The 24,928-nt window shown below is 34.5% G+C and overlaps 1 long non-coding RNA gene across 2 annotated transcripts in view; it reads left to right on the top strand.

Annotated features, from left to right (window-relative positions):
- Window positions 1-24,928, top strand: part of LOC307186891 — a 159,201-nt gene that overhangs the window by 121,694 nt on the left and 12,579 nt on the right. The window contains exons 5-7 of one of the 2 annotated variants that reach the window (XR_013828497.1): window positions 8,031-8,144; window positions 23,291-23,399; window positions 23,622-23,710. This is a non-coding gene — a long non-coding RNA (uncharacterized lncRNA). The remainder of the gene's footprint in view (window positions 1-8,030; window positions 8,145-23,290; window positions 23,400-23,621; window positions 23,711-24,928) is intronic. The other variant, XR_013828496.1, reaches the window with a different exon arrangement.

Here is a 24,928-nt window from a genome sequence, read left to right as displayed (position 1 = left end):
GATAACTATAACATATAATAAAACATTACAGTGCAGGATTCCGAAGAATATTTTTATACTTCTTGTTTCCAAAGTTTACTTGACATTGACACTTTGTGGGGTTTTATTTATATTTTTTTCAGAACATCTATGTAACAAGTAACGTTTTAGGATATAACCTGTGGGAAGCATGACTTAGGAGCACAGCTCCAGTGATCAGGCTACATTATTAGTAGAGGAAATGTATTTACCTAGTATGAATCAGTGTTGTTTTTTTTATAGACGGTCTATTAAGTCTTTTGGATACTATATTTTGTGCATAACTATGTTCCTGTGCAAGTGAGTAGGAGAGTGAAATTGTCTTATTCCACTCCAGTTACTATAACAAAATACTATGGACTGGGGGGATTAAACCACTGACTTTCTCACAGTTATGGAGACCAGGAAGTCCAAGATCGTGGTGCTGGCAGATTTAGTGTCTGGTTAGGTCTGGCATCCTGGCTGTAAACAGCTAGTTCCTTGCTGTGTCCTTACATGGTCTCTCCTCAGCACCCAGACATTAGGGGAGCAGGCTGGAGGGAGAGAAAGCTCTCAGGACTCTTTCTCTTTTTATAAGGGCACCAGCCCCATCATGAAGGTCCCACCCTCATGACCTCATCTAAACCTATCTTCCAAATGCCTCATCTCCAAATACATGACATTGGGGGCTAGGGCTTCAAGATAAGAGTTTTGTGTTTTTTTTTGCAGTACGTGGGCCTGTCACTGTTGTGGCCTCTCCCATTGCGGAGCACAGGCTCCGGACACGCAGGCTCAGCGGCCATGGCTCAGGGCCTAGCCACTCCGTGGAATGTGGGATCTTCCCGGACTGGGGCACGAACCCATGTCCCCTGCATCGGCAGGCAGACTCTCAACCACTGCGCCACCAGGGAAGCCCCTCAAGTTAAGAGTTTTGAGGAAGACACAAGCATTCAGTTCTTAACAGAAATATTCTATATTTTAATGTAAAAAAGGAAAGAGAAATTCCATCGTATAGGCCTTTTTACCAACTATATATCTTCCACGCTTGTTAGAGAATCAAAAGGAGAGAGAGTTTTAACAATGACAGCAGCAGTAATTAAGGCTTATTGAATGTTTTCTGAGTGTCAGGCCTATCTTAAGCACTTTACATACATTGTGCTATTTAATTTAATGAGAAAATATGAACAAAAATGTAGCATGCCCAATCACATGGCTAATAAAGTAGAGAGCCACAGGGGGAGTTTATTTTTGTGAATATATAAAAATATCTTATTTCATTGCTCATGCTTTCCCATTTATTTAAATACTGTATAGTGAAAATCTACTGAAAGTTACAAATAATTTAAAATACTTAAATATTACTATTCTGTTTAGAGTGTTTGAATAACTATAGAGTTTCATGGCAGAAACTTCGGCTATTTACTAAAGTAACAGAAAAAACACCTCATCTAACTGAGTGTAAAAATTGTTAAGGCTTTTGGCGTATACTTCTTTTTACCTGATTTATTAGCCTTCAAAAACATGCAAAATTAAATATGTGCAAATGACACCTCTGTAAAGATTATAATTAATTCATTTTATAATCACATCTCAGGCATTTTATGAGAGCTGGATGACTTTAAATCTGATATGGGTTACAGATCTTTCACTCATTCAATTTGATTATGGTCAGGAGGTCCTGAGCCATGCAAAGAACAGCTATTTCCTGCTTAGTTTACTAAGGCAATATTTATGCACAATTTGAAGAAGTTTTGAAGGGAAATGCCAAAGCTTATTTCTCTTTCACAGCATGTTTACAGGTTTCAAAAATAAATGGGGGCTTCCCTGGTGGCGTAGTGGTTGAGAGTCCGCCTGCCGATGCAGGGGACACTGGTTCGTGCCCCGGTCTGGGAGGATCCCACATGCTGCGGAGCGGCTGGGCCCGTGAGCCATGGCCGCTGAGCCTGCGCGTCCGGAGCCTGTGTTCCGCAACGGGAGAGGCCTGCGTACCGCAAAAAAAAAAAAAAATTAAAAAAAATAAATAAATAAATGGAAGCTGTTAAGAAATTATTTTCAACAATCATATTTCATTCATTCACAGAAAGAAGAACGTGCTTAAGGCCATAATTTCTAAAGCTTGTTTTGTGACAGACTAATACATTCTAATAGAACTTAAAGCACTACCCCAGATGCCAAATATAAACTGTTATAAGATGGTAGAAGGTGTACTTTTTACCTTTTATGTGCCCACTTACATACATGACTCATACTTGAGTCATGTAGTTAAGACTGAATCACTTATGATTTGAAAGCTGACAATACATGTTAAATTCATATTGCAAGCCAGAAAACTCACTTCCACATCTCTCATACTCTCTGTGGTCATTTAAAATAGAATATAGAAGGAGAATGTGATAAATGTATAAATTGGCAAAATATAACTATTTTCTTCAAGAAAGACCAACTGTCCATATTAAAAGAGGATTAGAAGCCCCTACCTGTAATTCCATTTCTGATATTAAGTAGTTTCATAACCTTAAACAAATTGCTTGCTCCCCAGAACCACATGTTAAGTGAACGTTAGACCTGTAAGGGAGCTAAGGGGAAACACTGTACAAATGCTCACCACATTGCCAGCACCCAACCTTTGCTGTTTCTCAAATGAAGTCACTCTCTTTGGTTGGAAAATTCCAGATGTAAGAGATGTCCTTACCTTAAGGACAAGCCATTCATTGTATGACAACAATTTGAGGTTTGATTTGAGGTCAGTTCTTAGCCAAACGACCTTTTTTTTTTCTGCTTGTGTTCACCATACACACTTAATTTCCAAGTTAAAAATTACCAGCTCTTTGAATTTTTTTTTTTTTAATATCACCACATGTCAAGATCCTTCTTTATCTTATTCATTCCTTTTTGGACAAACCAGAATCTCAAATCCAGTATGACTTGCACAGAGTGAGAATAAAATATATCCTGATAGGGCGACTACTCTTCTTTTGATGCAGCTAAACTCACATTAGGGAGGGTTGTTTTGTTTTGTCTTAATAGCCACGACACTCCAGTGTTTCATATGGAACATGCAAGCTGCTAAATTCCTACATCTTTTAATACATACATTTCTAAACTGCAAGACCATTATCCTATCCTTTCATAGCCAAGTCTTTATCTCAGAATCCAGGAGTCAGCTTTATTCCCTCTATTAAACATTAGCATCACTATTTTAGTATAAGGTTGTTTTGAAAGTAGACCTTTGTTATGCCAAGAATTATATGTTGTTCATAATATTATGTCACCACAGTTTTTACAAGTCAGCATCCTATTCACTTCACAGATAAAGATTTTACAATTGTCAAAGTAGAGGATTAGACTTTATATAGGACACGTTCTCTCTCTGTCTCTCTCTCTGTCTCTCTGTCGCTCTCTCTCTCTCTCTCTCTCTCACACACACACACACACACACTGCACACCTTTTAGATATACTTTGGATTGTAGTTTAACCAGATATAAGTCAAACTACTTCTATTATTAATTAGCATACAAAAAAATCTTTCTGCAATATAATCAAGATTTGTTAAATGCCTTGCTGAAATCAGCATTCGGCATATCTGTGATCTTGCCTTGATTATTAGTCTCCAAATTATGTCAGAAAATAAAATGAAGTTGGATTTTAGTATTAAATAATTCATTTTAAGAGCCCTCAAACAATTTGCTAAATAATCTGCTCCACTGAGTGTTTTGTTCTGGAGCAGCATTCTCAGTCTTGGCTGTATATTAGAATCGCCTGGGAGTCTGGGGAATATGCTGGTACCCGGGCCTCTCCCAGGTCAACTGAATCTGCAGCTCTGCTAGGAGGCCCTGAGCATGGGTATATTTTAAAAACTCCCCAGGTGATTCTGGTAGTTTCTACGGCGTATTTGCCTCAAGCAAGACATAATACTCTGGTTGTTCAAGTTGACTTCAGCTGAACTTCAAATCACTTCATGTAATACACTGACTTAAATGGTTATTCATTGAATAATTATATGATATTAATTAAAGGATGTCAAATCATTCCCTTCATTCACTTTTCAGTTATAAAATTATATTCATCAAGAAGGATGTCTCAGTTTGGTAATAGCATTTATTAACGTGTTTTAGTAACACTTGCTAATATTCCGATTTAAAAAAAAAACAGATCACAGACTCAGAGTTATGGCAGGCAGGAGCATCTAGAAAGAATTTTAAAACATGGTTCATTATATTCATCATGATATTTCTATTAGTAGTAAGTGACTCTTGGTTTCCATTTATAGAAGTAATCAAAACATTCTTTTTAAAAACAAATACTGATGGTATGCAGAAACGGTCCTGACAGAGTTATGGAATGGACTGCCTGTTGGGAAATAGTAGTCTAGACTTTCTAGAATCTACCCAATTACCTCTTCTTTTAGAAATATCAGGATGATATTTTTCAGGTCTTCTTTCTTTAGTTTTTCTCAAAATTGCACTCTTAATACTTCTGAAGTACTATTTAGTAAACTTGAAAGACATTCATCATCCAAGGCTGGAGACAGGCTTTTGTAAAGAGTCTGGTTCTTGCTCGGTGTCTTGTCTTCTATGTTAGTTTTCAGTGCCTTTGGTCATCAAATTTTAGCTCAACAAATCAAACAATGACTCTGGTTTTGTCCCAACTCAATGAGCTTCTTAATCATGTTTGATTTTTTTGTTGTTGTTCAATCAAAGTAGAAATTGCATAATTCTACTTTGCCCTCTTTATCTTTCCCAGATTGGAAGTTTGTGTTTTCTTGTGTTCACTCCCAGCGCTAAATGTAAAAGCTCTTTTGGTCTTTTTTAGTATCATTTTCAAAATTTACTGTATTTTAGAATTTAGGGTACTACGGGTTTATGCCACTATGTTTTTTTAACATCTTTATTGGAGTATAATTGCTTTACAATTGTGTGTTAGTTTCTGCTTTATAACAAAGTGAATCAGCTCTACATATACATATATACCCATAACTTCTCCTTCTTGTGTCTCCCTCCCACCCTCCCTATCCCACCCCTCTAGGTGGTCACAAAGCACCGAGCTGATCTCCCTGTGCTATGCAGCTGCTTCTATTTTACATGTGATAGTGTATATATGTCCATGCCACTCTCTCATTTCATCCCAGCTTACCCTTCCCCCTCCCCATGTCCTCAAGTCTGCATCTTTATTCCTGTCCTGCCCCTAGGTTCTTCACAACCATTTTCTTTTTTTTTTAGATTCCATATATATGTGTTAGCATATGGTATTTGTTTTTCTCTTTCTGACTTACTTCACTCTGTATGACTGACTCTAGGTCCATCCACCTCACTACAAATAACTCAATTTCATTTCTTTTTATGGCTGAGTAAGATACCATTGTATACATGTGCCACATCTTCTTTATCCATTCATCCAATGATGGACACTTAGGTTGTTTCCATCTCCTGGCTATTGTAAATAGAGCTGCAATGAACATTTTGGTACATGACTCTTTTTGAATTATGGTTTTCTCAGGGTGTATGCCCAGTAGTGGGATTGCTGTGTTGTGTGGTAGTTCCATTTTTAGTTTCTTAAGGGACCTCCATACTGTTCTCCATGGTGGCTGTATCAATTTACATTCCCACCAACAGTGCAAGAGGGTTCCCTTTTCTCCACACCCTCTCCAGCATTTATTGTTTGTAGATTTTTTGATGATGGCCATTCTGACTGGTGTGAGATATCTCACTGTAGTTTTGATTTGCATTTCTCTAATGATTAGTGATGTTAAGCATCCTTTCATGGCTTATGCCACTATTTTAAATAGGATCTTTTAAATAGATCACTTTTGTATATTTTGTTTCTTCAGTTTTAGTAATTGATTTTTTTCATAGGGTCTATTAACTAAAAAGAAATTTCAGATCTTAAATTTTATCTTGGAGATCATCCTAGCAAGTATTCTTAACTTATGGGTAAAAATACTAATAAATAAAAGGTGCTGTTTGCCCCACACTATTACAAGCATTGTACTAAGTGCTTTAATTTTGTTATTGCACCTAATATCCACACACAAAATAAATACTATAAGGTAGACAATATTTTCATCCCCATTCTCTGGCTAAAAAACACATGATGAAGCTCATGAAAGGAACCTGTAATGGTTATCAGCTAGTAACTGTCAGATTTAGGGTGTGCATCCTCCTGTGTTATTCAGTAACTCCAACTCATAACTACTAGAGTTGTTTCCACCTCAATATTATAAAAGAATTTAGCTGAAACAGAACTAGATACCAGGCCTGCCAAATCCAAGTCTGGCATTCTTTAAAGTATAAACATTGCTTTCCAACTTCAACAGGGAGTTTCAAGTATAGCCATGATAGTTTGTTCTGATGTTTTCTCTTTTTTCTCATTGTAGTAATTTGTGATTTATTTTTTTGTAATCTCACGTATTCATGGAGCTATATTATTACCTAGAGTGGGATTTCTCAACTTTAATTATATTGATATTTTGTGTTGGATAGTTGTTGAAGCAAGGGGATTGTAGGATGCTCTGCATTGTAGGATACTGAGCAGTATCCCTGGCCTCTACCCACCAGATGCTAGTAGTATCCCAAAGTTGTGACAACCTAAAATGTCTTCAGATGTAGGCAAATGTTACATAGGTGGCAAAAGTTGCCCCCGGGTAAGAACTACTGCTCTACAAATTTAGGTCACAGGATCATACCTTTTTCTCTTTCCCTAAGCCATTTTTTATGCTCCTAAATCCTTAGTTAAAGTATTGGGCACATTGTGTTCCTTAGCAATTATAGACTTTTAGAAGGCAAAATGAACTTTTTTTAAAGTTATTTTAAAATGTTATCATTTACAACATCTCTTTCTCTACTTCTTTCTCCATATGAGGTAGTATTTTTTTTAATTTATTTTTTGGCTGCGTTGGGTCTTCGTTGCTGCGCGTGGGCTTTCTCTAGTTGCAGCGAGTGGCGGCCACTCTTTGTTGTGGTGCGTGGACTTCTCATTGCGGTGGCTTCTCTTGTTGCAGAGCATAGGCTCTAGGCGCATGGGCTTCAGTAGTTGTGGCTCATGGGCTCAGTAGTTGTGGTTTGCGGGCTCTAGAGCGCAGGCTCAGTAGTTGTAGCGCACAGGCTAAGTTGCTCCGCGGCATGTGGGATCTTCCTGAACCAGGGCTCAAACCCGTGTCACCTGCATTGACAGGCAGATTCTTAACCACTGTGCCACCAGGGAAGTCCCATGAGGTAGTATTACATCAACATAAAAAGATCCTCTAGTTTCTTTTTAAAATATTTGAAAGAGAAAATTATTATCAAGGCAAAATACCCCAGGAATTTATCATATATCAGACTTTCTTAAAATGGAATTCCTACAAAAACTCTATTACTAAGACCCTGTCGCTTTCCCTGTTTTGTAATCTTTAGTAAGAAATCATTGTGATTGGTTAGGCAGAAGTATATTTCCGAAATAAAATGCCTTTGATATCTCTTTCTTCTCTAACCAAGTGGTTTTTTTTTCCTTTAAGTAAATTTACAAATAATTATTTATAAACTTGACATAAAATCCTACTCCCATTTTTTAGTCAGATTGTTACTCCTGAGCATGGTATAGCTTTCATTACAGCAATTTAAATTGATACCCCATCCCACATTTGCCTTCTTTATGTTAAGATTTCATATTTATCTCATTATACTTAATCTCAGTGTTTTTATTTAGAAGTATAAAGACATTTAGTTGCATTCTAAACACACTAATTTTTCCTTAGAAATAGTAAGTATCCACACCACTGTTTTTCTTCTCTGTATTTTAATTGATACACATCATATTATTTATTATTGACCTCTCCTCAGGCATTTGCTGTCCTTTTCAAGATTTAAGAATCTTCTTGATTTGCCAGTGAGTGTCCTGAAAAATATGTCCTCTACAGACCCATGAGATGTACTTTGCACTGCAGGAGCTAATAATTTTGTTAGCATAATCATGGTCCAAAAAACCAAATCCTGTTCTTTGATGCCACTGATGCAACCAGCTGTTCATTTTTCATGTCTTCTTTTCTCTTCCAAAGGTATGACCTTCAAATGGGGAAAAAAGATGAAAATGAAAAATGAAAATACCACCTGGATTCCATGCCCTTCAGTTCCCTATATAATACTTAAAAAGCGGCAGTGACAGGCTCAAGGTTTGTCATTATTGTTTTTTTTTTTTTTTTCTTAACTCCAGTATTAATCTCGTGTGTGTCAGCTCAACTGGCTAAAAGGTTAATGAGATTTTTGTTCCTAGTTGTGGGAGAAATCTCTCTCACATTTAACTCACAGGTTCCAAGAAGATAGCCTAGCACCTGATCAACTGATTAGCCGTGACTCTTTTGCCCTTTGAAAGGTAATCGCCAATCTTTATATTTGATCTCTTCTTACAAGTATCCTTCAAACCTGGCACATTTTCCAAATTTTTGCATTGTTATGTCCAGTATTGAATATTATGTATTTGGAAAAGCCAAATTTACTTTTGTTACATCTTCAGATGCCATAGAGCTCAGGTGATTAAGAGAGAAAAAAACTGTTACGATTTTTTTCCTTTGTCAATATTTTGACACTTTGGTTTTCTTCCACTCATTTAGTATCTTCTTTTTTATAAATTTATTTAATTTTATTTAATTTTTGGCTGCATTGGGTCTTTGTTGCTGCGTGCGGGCTTCTCTCTAGTTGTGGAGAGCGGAGGCTGCTCTTTGTTGTGGTGCGTGGGCTTCTCATTGCTGTGGCTTCTCCTGTTGCAGAGCATGGGCACTAGGCGCACAGGTTTCAGTAGTTGCGGCTCACAGGCTCTAGAGCGCAGGCTCAGTAGTTGTGGTGCATGGGCTTAGTTTCTCTGCGGCATGTGGGATCCTCCCAGACCGGTGTCCCGTGTCGAACCCGTGTCCCCTGCACTGGCAGGCGGATTCTTAACCACTGCGCCACCAGGGAAGCCCGAGTATCTTATTTTTTATTAAAAGTTTTCTCCTAGGATTATTTCTCCATCCTCTCTGACTAAACTGATCCTAAGTAATTGTTTAACAATGTCTCTTTTTTCTTTCCAAGTAGTATTTCCAACTTCCATTTATAACACGTTATATCAGAGAGTTTCTCAGACACTAAGAAAAAGTTAGCATAAAGCCAATAGCTATTTGGAAATGATTCCTTACTGCTCTTCACTTCCATATACACAGTTCTTTACAACTCCTCCAAGAAATTTTCTTTCATCCATTCACTCTGCACATATATTCCATCGCTGTTCTAAATTCTGAGGATTTGGCTGAAAACAACATCACAAGGACCATACTCTCGAGGTGCTTACTTTAGTGTAAGAGGAGGCAAAGAGAAGGCAAAATTTCATTCAGTACATACAATAATTTCACATCGTAATGAAAGCTATGTAGAAAGTGAAACAGGCTGATACATAGGAGAAAAGTGACCGGTCTCTGCATGCTTGGGAACACTGCCTTGAAGACAGCTTGGCCAATTCTGTCTTTCTTTTGGCTCCTGCAAATGCACGAGCATGTTGGCCAATAGTACACCTTGCCCTGATTCTGGAACAGCCACTCATCCTCGAATAGCAGCAAATAACTTCAGAACCTCAAATTAGAGCTGAATTTGTTATATATTTATTTGCTTACTATTCCTGAGAACTATCTCAGATGTTGGAATAGATATAAAATTTATACATACCCAGAAATATAAGTAAATACCTGAGTCGTTAAGAAAATAGATTTAGGTAACAGGAAAAAAAAGTTCAATTTCCACAGTGGCTGCATGCTAGCTATGAATTTGAGCAAATTTACTTACTTCTTGGAGCCTCAGTTACCTAACCTATAAATTAGAGCAATCCTGTGAGCAATCTATGTTATACATTTGGAATGAGAATAAAACGTAATATCTAACCTAAAGCAAATAACTGAATATATAGCATAAGATAGGCAAAGTATGGGTTATCTCTTATTTCTATACATGTTTGCTATGATACTACCTTGGTCTAGAAAAATTTTAAGACAGTAATTGTTACTTTTGGTAACACTAGCACATTGACTTTTCCAGCACAGTTCCCGATTTATAAATTTTATTCCATTCCTAAACTATCAAGCCTGGCTTAGTTTTCCTTAGTTTTCTGTTTGAAAAAATAGGAATAAATTATATATACACCAAATATACTGTGCTCTGTATATTGATAAATAGGCCTTGCTTTTCCTGCTTTCTTGGCTGGCAGTACCATCTCCTGTACAAATGATTTAGAGGCCAGATGCAGAGCAATTTGAGATGCAGATGCCTCCTACCATGAAGCAAGTATTGCTCTAGAGGCTCTTATCCTGCCTGGTTATAATTTTGTTATAAAGCAGATAAACTTTTTACTGTGGAGTATTCATCAATCTGTAGCAACAGAATCATTAAAGATGAAAATTTACATGACCATATTGGTAGACATGTTGTAATGGTCTGCATCATAGCATTAATGGCAACAAATAAAGTCTAGGATTTTTTCCAACCACACTTATTATTGATGGAAGCTTATATGCCAGTCCCCTGTTTTGTTCTTGTTGCTTAAAATGTGGAAAAAAATTCTCAGGAAAATGTTATAAAGCATAAGCCTAGATAACTCAATTAAAGTATTTAAAATCCTGAATAAGGGGTCTTGGAAATAATCCAAGAAATATATAGAGTTTTATATAAAAAAGAAGCTTGTATTGAAAGGGGAAAAAAATAGGATTGAGGTGAAAGATGAGTTGGCTCTTTGGCCACATAACATCGGTTCATGTCCTATCCCTGAAAATACAGACATGGGCTGGGAAGATTTTGATTATCTTTCTGCCTATCACCCATGTAACAACAAGAAAATGTGCACAGAATTTTGTAGCACCATCAAGTAAGTATATCACCAACTTAATTACTGTTACAGGAAAAAACTATGTATTTTAAAGGGAAAGAGAAAGTCTGGATTTCCTTTTAACTTTTGGATAAAGAGAAAAAAACACTGAAGGGAGAAATACAATTCAATTTCATTTTTTTAGAAGCCCATGTTTGTAAAATATCAATCAAATTGATGATAGGAGAGGACTGTGAAATTGTAAGTTAGCCTGGATAACACAGAAATTTATTTTTTAATACAATATGATTATATATTTTTATTTCCTCTGCTTATGAGAGCATCAACAGCTGTTAGTGAGAGAATAGGCTTTCTTCTGAAAGATTCAATCTGAAGGAGAATAAATATATGCTAGAAATTCAGATTTCTAAATTTCTCATTTTATCTAAGTGGCAAGGTACTCTTTTTATGAGTGATCTCTTCAAAACTCCTAAAATAAAAAAAAGTTTATACTTCTGGATGGAAAATATTAGAGTAATCATGAAATAAACAATTATCAGCAAAGTCAAAATTTCTTAATATCTGCTAGACAGCACAGGAAGGATATTTAAACATGAGTGAATAACTTGCTTCTCTGGTAATCATTCAACATGAGGAAAAGGAAAGGGGGTGGAATCAGTAAGGAAATAATGAAGAAAATATGTCTAACCATTTTTATTTGTCATCTACAACATTTCCTGCTGATCGAACTGGTTTCTATGAATGGCTAATGAGAAGAAAATGAATATTGAAGTGCAAGAAAAAAATTTTTAAGAGGTTTGTCTCCTTTTCTTTAGAATGTACCATGGGAATATAAAAATGGAGGAGAAATGAGATTTAACATCTTTTTCGCTTCAAATGATTTGTTTACTTCAAAAAGAAATAACAAATTTCTGGCATGTAAGAAGCTTAGAAGTCACCACTCTATCCTAACAAGTAAAAGCTGAACAAACTGAAAAATCAACAACTCATGTTAGATGTGTAAGAAAGTTAGGTCAGAGACAAAGAGCTGCCCCCAAATTGGAGAGACTGACAGGCAAATACAGAGAATCACAACTTACTGAAGAAAAAACCCATGAGGTGAAACCTCCCTGGGAGACAGTGCTGGGGTAAGGAAACCTGAATTGTATTTAATGAATTGCTGGAGGCTCACTGTGTACAACTCTGAGAGTTAAAGTCTTCAAAGAGACCCAGTCACTGGGAAGCCATCCACTTTTGTGAGTTTTGGAACCTACTAGATTCTCATGGTGGATATCAGATAAAAATCTCATGCTTTTGGCATGGGGAGAAGAAAAGGAATTATTTTGAAACACTCCAGAACATTCTGTATTTCTTAACAATGTCTGCCCTCAGGGAAAACTATTTAGCCAGAGCCTAAGCTGCTGGGGTTTTATCAGAGCCTCACTGACCAGAGGGAATTGAAATACCAAGCTCCAGATAGTTTTAGCCTTCCACATAGAAGAAGAGAAATACTCCATTCCTGCATACTCTATCCATCCTGTCCCACTTGAGCAGGGCGGGTGGGGGGTTGGTTGGGGAGGAGAGGACTGAGAAGCAAATGTGAAGTTCACAGTCTAAAGGCACAGGCTCACTAAGAGACTGGGACCTAATCATAGAACGATAGAATGCTTCCACTTCCCTACATATTACCACCATAATACTAAAGGTCTATTTATATTTCCTTTTACCTAGTAAACCATTCCTGCCTATCAAGAAAAAATCATAAGACATACTAAAAGGCAAAGAACACACAGTTCAAAGAGGCAAAGGAAGCATCAGCACCAGATTCAAATATGACAGGGACGGTATAAGTATCAGACCAGGAATTAGAAATAAAACAATGATTAATATGCTCAGGACTCTAATGGATAAAGCAGACAACATGCAAGAACAGATGGATAATGTAAGCAAAAAGATGGAAATTCTTAAGAACCAAAAATAATACTATAGATCAAAAACACTGTAACAGATATGAACAGTGACTTTAATGGCTTCTCAACAGACTGATACAACCTAAGGAAAGAGTCTATGAGCGTGAGAATACCTCAATAGAAAAATAGAAACCTCCAAGACTGAGAAGTAAACAGAAAAAAAAAAAAAAAAAAGAAAAACCCAGAAGAGTATGTCCAAGAAATGTGGGACAACTATAAAAGGTATAACATGCACATAATGGAACTACCAGGGGAGAAGAGAGGAAGGAGCAGAAGAAATGTTTGAAACAATAGTGACTGATAATTTTCCCAAATTAATGACACCAATCCACAGACCCAGGAAACTCAGAGAATGCCAAGCAGGACAAATGCCAAAAACTTTATAACTTGGCATATGTTTTTCAAACTATAGACAATCAAAGATAAAGAAAAATATCCTAAAAGAAGCCAGAGTGGGGGGAAAAAAGTCTTTCCTACAGAGGAACAAATATAAGAATTGCATCCAACTTCTCTTCAGAAACTATCAAGCAAGGAGAGAGTGGAGTAAAATATTTAAAATGTGGAGAGAAATAAAACCCACCAACCTAGAATTCTGTACCCTGCAAAATTATCCTTCAAAAGTAAGGAAGAAATAAAAACTTTCCCAAACAAAAATCGAGGGATTTTATTACTGGTATACCTGCCTTGCAAGAAATTTTTTTAAAAGTTCTTTAAAGAGAAGGAAAATAACAAAGATAATAAACATGGATCTACATAAAGAAAGGAAGAGCAGTGGAGAAGTAGTAAGTGAAGGTAAAATAAAAATGTTTATTTTTTATTCTTAATTGATCTAACAGATAACAGTTTATTAAAATAATATCAACAATGTATATATACACAGTATGTAAGTGTATATATGTATACACACTCAAGTATATTTATATATAAGTGAAATGGAGGACTGCAATGATATAAGGGATGGAAGGAAGGAAATAGGACTATTTTGTTATTATAATATACTCACATTACTTATGAAGTGGTTTAGTATTATTTGAAAATTGATCTGGATTAGTTGTAAGTGTAAATTGCAAACTCTAGAGCGACCACTAAAAAAGTAAAAAAAAAAAAAGTGTAATTGGTATGCTAAGAAAAGAGAGAAAATTTAGTCATATGGGAACTTCCACATCTTGATAAAGAGTAACTACAAAACTCTACAGCTAACTACATATTATTGGTGAAAAACTTGAAGCTTTTCCACTAAGGTTAAGAACAGGCAAAAATATCCCCTCTCACCACTTCTTTTCCACATTGTATCACAAATCCTGGCTAATGCAGTAAGACAAGAAAAGGAAAAAAAAAGTATAAAAAATTTGGGAGAAAAAATAAAACTGTGCAGATAATGTGGTGATCTGTGTAGAAAATCTGAAAGAACTGACAGAAAAACTCCTGGAACTAATAATCTATTGTGCAAAGTTGCAGAATACATGGTGAATATACAAAAGCCAATTGCTTTTCTATATACCAACAATAAACAAGTGAAATTTGAAATTAAGAATATAATTTACATTAGCACCCCCCAACTGAAATACATAGGCATAAATCTATCAAAATATGATATCTATATGAGGAAAATTACAAAACCATGGTAAACAAAATCAGAAAAGAACTACATAAGTGGGGAGATATTCCATGTTCATGGGTATGAAGACTCAATATTGTCAAAGATGTCAGTTCTTCCCAACTTGATCTCTAGATTCAGTGCAATGCTAACCAAAATCCTAAAAAGTTACTTTGTGGATATTGACATAGTGATTATAAAGATTTTTGGAGAGTCAAAAGACCCAGAATAGCCAACACAATATTGAAGGATAAGAACAAAGTTGGAGGAGTGGCACTATCCAACTTCAAGACATACTATAAAGCTATAGTAATCAAGACAATATGGTACTGGAGAAACAACAGACAGATTAAGGGAACGTATTAGACAGCCCAGAAATAGATATGTATAGGTAGATAGATAGAGAGATAGATAGATATAATTGCCTCATCATTGAAGAAGTAGCAAAGGCAATACAATGGAGCAAAGATAGTCTTTTCAACAAATGGTCCTGGAACAACTGTATATCCACATGTAGAAAAGCTAAACACAGACTTTACATCCTTAACAAAAATAAACTCAAAATAGATCACAGAAGTAAATGTAAAACAGAAAACTATAAAAATCCTAGAAGATAACATAGGAGAAAATCTACATGACTTTGAGTTTGGTGATGACTTTTTACATGTATTGCCAAAGGCATAATTCATGATAGATAGAATTGATAAGCTGGACTTTATTGAAATTTTCTGTTGTTTTGAAAGACTTTTAAGAGAATGATAAGCCACAGACTGGGAGAAAATATTTGAAAAACATATGTCTGATAAATGACTTCTATACAACATATACAAAGAACTCTTAAACTCAACAATAAGAAAACAAAAAACCTAATTAAAAATGAGCCAAAGATCTGAACAGAAACCTAATCAAAGAAGATATACAGACGGCAAAGACGTCTGTGAAAAGATGCTCCATATCACATATCGTCAAGGAAATGCAAACTAAAACAACAATGAGATTCCACCGTATACCTCTAAGAATGGCAAAAATCCAGAACACTGACAACATCAAATGCTAGCAAGCTTGTGGAGTAATAGAATCTCTCATTAATTGCTGGTTAGAATGCAAAATGGTACAGATATTTTAGAACACAGTATGACAGTTTCTTACAAAACTAATCATACTCTTACTATACTATCTAGTAATTGTGCTCCTAGGTATTTACCCAAAGAAGTTGAAGGCTTATGTCCACACAAACACTGACTACACAGATGTTTACAACAGCTTTATTTATAATTACCCAAACTTGGAAGCAACCAGATGTCTTTCAGGAGGTGAATGGATTAATAAACTGTGGTACATGCAGACAATGGAATATTACTTAGTATTAAAAATAAATGAACTGTCAATCCATTAAAAGACATGGAGGGAACTTAAATGCATTTTACTCAAAGAAGCTAATCTGAAAAGACCACATATCGTTCCAACTATACAACATTCTGGAAAAGACAAAACTGTAGAAGACAATTAAAAAAACAAAACAAAACAAAACACAGTGGTTACCAGTGGTTAGCAGGAGGGAGGGATGAAAAGGAGAAGCTCAAAGGTTTTTTTTTAATGGCAGTGAAACTACTCTGTGTGATACTATAATGGTGGCTACATGTCATTATAAATTTGTCAAAACTCATAGAATGTACACCACCAAGAGTAAAGCCTAATGTAAACTATGGCCTCTTGGTGATAATGATGTGTCATTGTAGGTTCATCAGTTGTAACAAATGCACTGCTCTAGTGGGGAATGTTGATAATCGGGGAAGCTATGCATGTGTGAGGGCAAGGAGTATATGGTAAATGTCCTTACTCTTTGCTTAATAATGCTGTGAACCTAAAACAGCTCTTAGAGATAGACTATTTAAAATTATGGGGGACTTACTGCAGTAATTATTTCATAATACATGCAAGTCAAATCATCATGCCATACACCTTAAACTTATATAATGATGTATGTCAATTATATCTCAATAAAACCAGAAAAAAAAATTGTAGGGGAAAGAATTACACCAGTCCTGCTCTAAATCTTGATAGATACTATGCCATATGTTCTGTGCTGAGTTTATGTCAAAGGCCAGCCGTAAAGTCTCCTGGGATACCGATGCATTTGGTGAGATTTTTAAACCATTTTGATATATTTTTATTGTTGCTATTTGTTTGTAGAATCAGTTCTGAAATGAATGAATAATGAGCCTCTAAGAAGAGTCAGACATAGCACATTTCTTCTGGCTCAACTGGGACAAAAGTAACCATTTATTTTCCTTTATGTTTCTTTCTTTCTGTTTTTTTATGTTATATGCACTAAGAATCCCACTTAAGTGGAGAGCTGAGAATCTCTGAAGAAAAGTAACTATTCAAGGGCTTCCAATTAAAAATGCTGTAGATCTTTTCAATGTCAGTGTTATAAGATGCCGGGAAAACTGCTGCTCACCATGCTGTAAAGAAGTCCTGAAATTGATTTTATATTTTAATATGTCCTGTTAAGAATGGTGACTGATCAGAGATTTTGCCCTACTTGCAAATTCCCAATTTAATGAATACTGGCAGAATGAATGAATGACTTGAGAATACTGACTTGAGAGCCCTGGTCAGAGACAACGGATGGCATTAGTCACAGCATAGAAGAACACAGAGCATCATTGTGAGTTTCCTGGCATTAAAATTCCCACAGGGCAATATGATGAGAGCCGAGTGATACCAGAACATCAGGCAGGTGGGATATGTCAGACCTTTGCGAAGGTCTTTGGATAACTGCAAAGATTTCACAAAAAGGTACTGCAGATGAGTCTGAGCAGCAGTTCTTAAAAGTGTGGCCCCAGATAAGCAACACTTAATGTCTTCTGGGAACTTGTTACAAATGCAAATTCTCAAGCTTCAGGCCAGACTTAGAGAATCAGAAACTCTGGGGTTGGAGCCCAGCAATCTGAGTTATAACAAACCTCCAAATGATTCTGATATGCGCTAAAGGTTGAGAATCATTAAATTAAAGGAAGAACACAAAAAGCTTGATTCATAAACTCATAAAACAATGATTCTGTTAATGTTTTACAAGATATTGCCTTTGCTAGAATAATTACCACAGCTATAGCTTGAGTATAAAGTGTATTTCATGTATTTGTTCATTTATTTATTTTTTCATTCATTATTCCATGTACTGTTAAACTCAGTCACTATTAATTGAGTACTCATTATGTACGAGATAACATTATATGTGCTTAGGAGACATCAGAGAAAAAAACAATAATGGATATGAAGTGCCACAATACTCAAATTAAATTTAAAGTCTCTCATGAAGTATCAAATAATTTTAACTTATACATAATAACAAATAGTTGAGTAGTTTTTATCCACCCTTAGTAAACATTAAAATCACCTGAAAAGCTTGACTTAGTTCCACTGGAAGCCAGTTACATTAGGAACTTGGGGTTGTGATGCTAAGTTCCCCCATATGATTCTAATGCAACCCAAAGTGAAGAATCATTCATTGATACTGATTACCTTATTTAAATAGCATAAAAGACCTTAATTACTGAATTTGATTATTGCCATCCTCTGTAGTGGGACATTAACAAATGTTCAGCCTTTAGCCACAATATTGTCAAGTTGCTCAACATTAGTGCCATGTGTCTCCACCCCCCTAGATTTTTTCAAAGAAAATCTAAACATTCTATACAAAAACAGGCACCTTGGGGATTCAGAGAAATACTTCTTGTTTCTGACATCAAACACAAGAAGTCACTCAATTCATATAAAGTTCAAATATCTCTTTTTGGTTAGAGTCTTTAAACTTAAAATCAAGACACATCATTTCTAAAGAGGAGGGTAGATAAGACTTTTATTGAAATTTTTCCAAAGCTTCTTTGTTTTTCCCTTATGTGATACTAGAAGATGAAATAAGAAGTTAAAAAATAATGTGAAAATTGCATGAACTTAAAGGGGATTCATGTTGGAAAGGAAAATGTAAGCAATGATTTGAGATCCCTCTAAAAAATTTACCTTAAGAGTATCTAAGAAATAATTATGTTAAAGAAATAATTAATGTTAAAACCATTTCAGAAACAGAAAAAATAAGTTAAAAAATAATGTGAAAATTGCATGAACTTAAAGGGGATTCATGTTGGAAAGGAAAATGTAAGCAATGATTTGAGATCCCTCTAAAAAATTTACCTTAAGAGTATCTAAGAAATAATTATGTTAAAGAAATAATTAATGTTAAAACCATTTCAGAAACAGAAAAGATTTAAAGAGATTGCTTACACAAGTAGTGATGAAAGTGCTATTCTGGGGGTAAGAATATGTTGATTTATTCCCAGTCCTGCCACCTACTAGTTAGACAGACTTGGAGAATCTTGTACATGCTTCCTGTTCTGAAAAATTCTATCAGGCATTCCTTATTTCAGTATCAGTGATCTATTGTCACAGAAATACTATTTGGTAAACAACCACCAAACCTTAGTGACATACAACAATAATTTATTAAGCTAAGGAGTTTGAAGTTCAGAGATTTCAGGTAGGTGCTTCTGGTCTCAACTGGGCTTGCTCACATGTCTTGAGAATCAGCTGGCTCTAAGGCTGGGGACCGAATCATCTGTGGATCATCTGGCTATAGGCTGAGATGGCTTAGCTCTGTACCACACTCTTCTCAGTTCTCTCTGGCAGGCTAGCTGAAGCATCTTCTCATGGTGAAGGCAGATGAGAACAAGCAGGAGTACATGCCAGTGTTTTATAAGCCTTAAAATCACATGGAAGTTCACTATAAAGTTGTATGACAGAGTTCATGGATACAGGGAAGGGGGAAGAATTGGGAATTTTTTTGCAATCTACCACAATCCACTCTCTAGCATAATTATTTTCATTCCTTCCACATGTAAAATATATTCGCCCATCCCCAGACCTTCAGAAGTTTCCTTCCATCATGGCGACAGACTTGAAATTCAGGATCTTATAAGGTTTCTTCTGATCGGGAGGCTTGTGAGTGAAATAGGGTCAGTATGAGAGAGACACAGCAATCAGTCACTGGTCATTCTGGATTCTGCTGGGCAAATATTGCCAGGCTCCCCCATAAACAAAGTTGCTAGGCTGTTGGTTGAGGAAGTCAGCAGAAAATGTGAGTAGATATTGATTAGATATACAGGAAATGTATAGAAAATAGAGATTGTGGTGTTCAAAATAGTGTTTAGAGAGGACAGTCAGGATGCTGTTAGTATAATACCTTTGTTATTAATTATACAGTGTAAATCTTAAACTATAATTTAATACCTCATTTTTTAGTAATACATTTAAAAAAATTTTTTCAATAAGCCCTTTGAGTAGCAACTCATTAAAAAAGGGAAACCACATGATTCATTGAAAAAAAGTACCAGCTTTTCATTTTCCAAATTTGATGATGAATGTTTAATTTTAACACAAACTAGATGTCAGAATTTTCCATTTATCAGGGTGAGTTCATGGTATTAGTGACTCTATGAAAACCGTAAAAGCAGAAGAAAATTTGTTTTTTGCTTAAAAAGCATCATTCTATTCTATTAAAAAATATATTAAAAATGATAACTAAAATGACAGTTTACTACCTGTAGCTTCAAAAAATGTATTTACATATTTCTCTGTGAAGCATGACTTTTCATTTATGTTAAACCATTGTTTTTGCTTTTTGGAAATACATTTGATCATTTTCTCTTCCAAGCCTTCTTTTGCACCTAGAAAAGTGAAGCAATAGTTGTTAACAATTTGGTTCCAATAGCAGGAAGAACTTTCAAACAGTCAAATTATACTAGTTTTACTTCTGCTAGTGTCATCAGATATTTTAAAAAGACAAATTAATTCTAAGAACAGTTTGATTTTTTCCATCAAATTAAAACAAAATGAAAATAAAGTTTCTGGAAATTAATTTTTCAAATATAACAGCTGACAATATTGTGAATAATACTGCAAATGTAGTTAAAATTCTCAATACTTAAGATAATTTATCATTGAGAAAAACAAATTTGCTGAATAAGAGGGTCCACATTGAAGCAAATAAATTATTCTTAATAATTAAGAAGATAACTGAGTGAAAATGTACTTTGGATTGTGGTTTTAATATAACTCATTATTTAGCTATACAAGTGATAATGCTATAATAATCAAATCAGAAACTGTTGTTAAAATTTATAAATATTTATATACTGTTATATATGTGCATGTATAGGTTTATACATTTATCTATATAAAGTTAAATAATGATATCTAGACATTAAGACAAATAAAAATGGAGAGAAGTTGTCATCAGCAGGTTTGAGTTAAAGGAAATACTCCAGAAGACAATCCTTATAGATTGAAAGCAGGAAGACATGGTTAAAAATGAAGAACAAAAGAAAGGTCAAATATATAGGTAGATTTAAACAAATAATGCCTGTCTAAAATAATAGTAATGATGTTTTTGGTTTTAGGGTTATATATTATATAGGTATGTATTATATGTTAACATTAGCATAAAGATGGATGGTAGTAATTGAAAGTAAAGTATTCAAAAGTCTTTATAATTATTAGGGAAATGGTAAAAGTACAATTTTATGTCTTTAATAAGTTTGTATAAAATTTTGTATTATCTTGGGTTTTCACTATAATAAAAGTAAAATGTTTCATTAAGAAGATAATAAAATAGAAAACACAAAAATTATAATAATACTTAACCCAAAAGAAAGAATAAAAGGAGTCAAAGAATAATCTTGAATATTTGGGACAAATCTGGAATATTTGGGACAAATCTGGAATATTTGGGACAAAATCAAAAGCAGGTTTGTAGAGTTAAACTCAAACATATCAGTAATTACATTAAATGTAAACATATTAAATATTCCAATTGAAAGACAAGGATTGTGTAGCTGAATACAAAAACAAAACCACCTATATGCTGCTTAAAAAAGAAAATTCTTAAATACTAAGGAAATGTGAAGATTGAAAATAGACATATTTGCAAGCCAACACTAAACAAAAAATACTTGGTTTAGCTATAGTGGTATCGGGTAAAGTAAGCTTCAAAGCAGAAAGTATTACTAGAGACAAAGAGAAAATTTTATAGTAGCAAAATGATCAACCCACCAAGGATATTTAACAATTCTAAATTTATGTGAAATTAATATCATAGTCTCAAAATACATAACACAAAAATTAAAAGAGCCAAAAGGAGAAATAAACAATTATACAAACTGAAGAGTTTTACCAGTCATCTCTCAGTAAATGTAAATATAGGAAAAAACAAAACAATGCTTTATATATGGACCTACTATATATTTTCCATTTTTGAACTTACTTTAGATTTTAATTTATCATTTATGATACATTCACCAAAATTTATTTAAATAAGTATTTACAATGATCCAGACTAAAATAAAGGAGGAAATATGAGTTCTTTTTCTTAAGGAACTCACAAAACAATAGGTAGATATAATATAAATAGATTACTACATTACCGAATAACTTGAGTTTGCAGTTAAAATGGAGGTGTGGGAAAGAAGATGTAGGATTCAGAAAACGTATTTAACTTTATCTTGAGATGTGAAGGATGATTTCATAAGTTGAGTGAATACAGCCCTGAAAGAGCAGTACCTGTAAAGCCCTTTAAGAATGGAAATTGTGTCTCATTCATTTTGCATTATCAGTGTCTAGCACATCTGAGAACAGTTTTTCACCTGAAAAACAGAATAAAGAGTATCCCAGGCAGATACACATTGCTAAGAGAGACCAAGGGAGCTTAAGGGACCTGCTGGTTCTGTGCAGGTTTTATGGAGACTATGAAGAGATAAGGTAAGAAAGGTAAACTGGAAACTAGGTGTTGAAGGAATTCTGATGATCATGACCTCTGTAAGGTTTGAGGTTCTTCCTGAAAGCAACAAAACACAACAAAACATTCAGATATCCCTTTTTGAAAGAAATGTTTTATAGTTCAAGTGTGGGAAAAAAAAGAAGATGGGCCACTTATCTATCAAGTATTTATCCAAGTAGAACTTGTGGAAATATTGAGTATTGACTTTTAGACTTAGGAAGGTGTTTTAGTAAGTATGTTTAAATTTTTTCTCTATTTGAAAATACCAATATTTTCCTTTTGTACAATTATTTAAATGATATGAAACATTTCTGTGCATCATATGTAACCCAAATTTTTGACTGAAATAGTTTTTCTGTTGTAGGTTTGAAAAATATATTAAATATGGTCTGATTCAGAGCTTGTACACAGTAGTCTTAAAGTTAAATGTGGATTCAAAAAAAACAAAACTGACACATAGGGCAAATATTATCCTAAAAAAGATATTTTAGAAGAACACTACACCTTGATTTTACTTTTACTAGTATAGGCTTTCTGGTAAATAACGTGGTTTTTAATTAAATGACTAATTTTTGTCCAAATAATGGATTATATCTGTTTTAACATATATAATTGCAACTATCACTGAAAAAATGAGCTCATCTAGGCAGAGTTAAATAAAAGTTATGGGTGCCATAAACAGAGAAGCATGCCAAACTCTTAACCAATGCAGAGGAGATAAGCTTTAAGTCCTTTATTAACTTTAACACATGAATGTCTTTTGAAGAAAGATATTAAAGGAAATATTTTAAACTATTCTGTATTACAGGAATATATCCAAAATCACTACCTGGATTATAATTGATGAAGTCACAATGTAATGAAAAATTTGGACAGTATTCAATTATGTAGTTTATTGAAAATTTTCCAAATATTTGCAAAGGTCTATGAAGTTATTAGAGTGAAGCATACTTATTCATATTATGGGGTTCAAGGCATGCTACCCCAAAATATGGCATCTTCCCATACTGAATTTAAGTTGAAGGGGTTTGAGAAAATGGCAGAAGCAGGAAGGTCGTTTTGACCTCCTCCCCACCTACACTTCTTTGAAACAGGTCATAAAACCTTTCTATGAGAGATGCCCTCCCTATGCCTAGAAGAAAGGCTCATCCTTACCTCTGAAGACAAAGGGACACAGATGAGGATCCTAACAAACAGGACTTTGTAAGTTTCCCCCAGTTTACCGCATTTACTTCGTACACCTTAACCTACCATATTTTTACACTACTGCCCACCCTTCATCAAACCTAGCATAAAAATACACAAGTCTAACTGTTTCTTTGGGTCTTACCTCCTTATGAAGTCTCCTGTGTCATGTAAAACTTACATTAAATAAATTTCTATGCTTTTCTCCTGTTAATTTGTCTTTGTCAATTTAATTTTCAGACCTAACCAGAGACACTAAAAGATTTGAGGAAAAACTCCCTGCCCTACACCTAAAGATACATATATAAGGGAGAAGAGGAGAAGAAAAGGTACCAAAAAAGAATATCAAAATTAACCAAATGGTTCTGAAAGTAATGTTACATTTAATTCTGTTCATAAATTATGACTGCATCTATAAATGTACTTCTTATGATAGGATATTTAATTACCTGATAAACTGTAATGGCTACTTTGCATCAGAAATCAAGTCAAGAATCTGCATTTTTTTAATTCCCTAAATATGCATTTAGAGGATTCCCTATAACAGCTCCAAGACTTTTTGGTCTATTGGACCATTGACCTGAAATTTACAAAGTCATTAAATCTATATTTACATGATAGGCTGGAAAAGCTTTTGCACCAAGTCAATGATCTGTTTCTTCAAAATGCTTAAGATTATATTTACATGAAAGATCAGGTTTTTCCTTCTTCCTTTTTTTAAAAAACAACTCTCAGTATGTATTTCCTTTAGAGCAGAAGGGTTATGTCCTGTTTTGTCGGTAATGTGTGAAACGAAGGTTGACACAGTAAGTTTTAATGGGCCCAGTGGAGATATCATACCAGCAAGATAGTATCTCCATGTTTAAATAAATAAAAATGCACACTTATTTTATCTGAGAAACCATCAAACTCATATTCGTGTCCATCATTTTTGTCCCATAGCATACTACTCCTTCACCCACATATTAAAAATACCCAGCTAATCAATATTCACAAAACTATTTAAACATTTATCCCTGCCCGTGTCCATCAAATTAAGTCTTTCTCAGAAATGTTTTTGGGACGTTATTTGTATCTTTATCTACTATTAATTATGACTTTTCTTACAAATATTTCTTTGTCTCTCACCATTGGACTGTTTCTTTAACCCAACACCTGCTGTGTGTATCCACCAGGCCCTATCTTCCTACACTAAGTGATAAATAATTATTTGCTATATATTTTGTTATATTAAAATGCTTTCAATAAATTACCAATGATTGTCCCCATAATATCAATTTAATTTTCTTGTATTAAATTATTCAAAATACCATATCTGACATTTTGTAGTAAAAAATGTAGAACTACTTAAAAATTTTGTTGCAGGTAATAATAGGTACAGAGAGATAAATTATATTGGTTTTACTTTCTTTTATTTTTGGATGAGAATGTTAAATTAGTTAGACTGGATTAAAGACCTGAGTTATTCCTTATTTCAGTTGGAGCTTGGGTGACTTCATTTTCTCTATGTTCTTAAAAGCTTTAGAAAAGGACCAAAGGGTAAAAGT

This window comes from Stenella coeruleoalba, assembly GCF_951394435.1.
Source record: "Stenella coeruleoalba genome assembly, chromosome: 5".
NCBI lineage: Eukaryota > Metazoa > Chordata > Mammalia > Artiodactyla > Delphinidae > Stenella > Stenella coeruleoalba.
The sequence above is the reverse complement of the archived record's forward strand: the minus strand, read 5'-3'. Positions and strand labels throughout refer to the sequence as shown.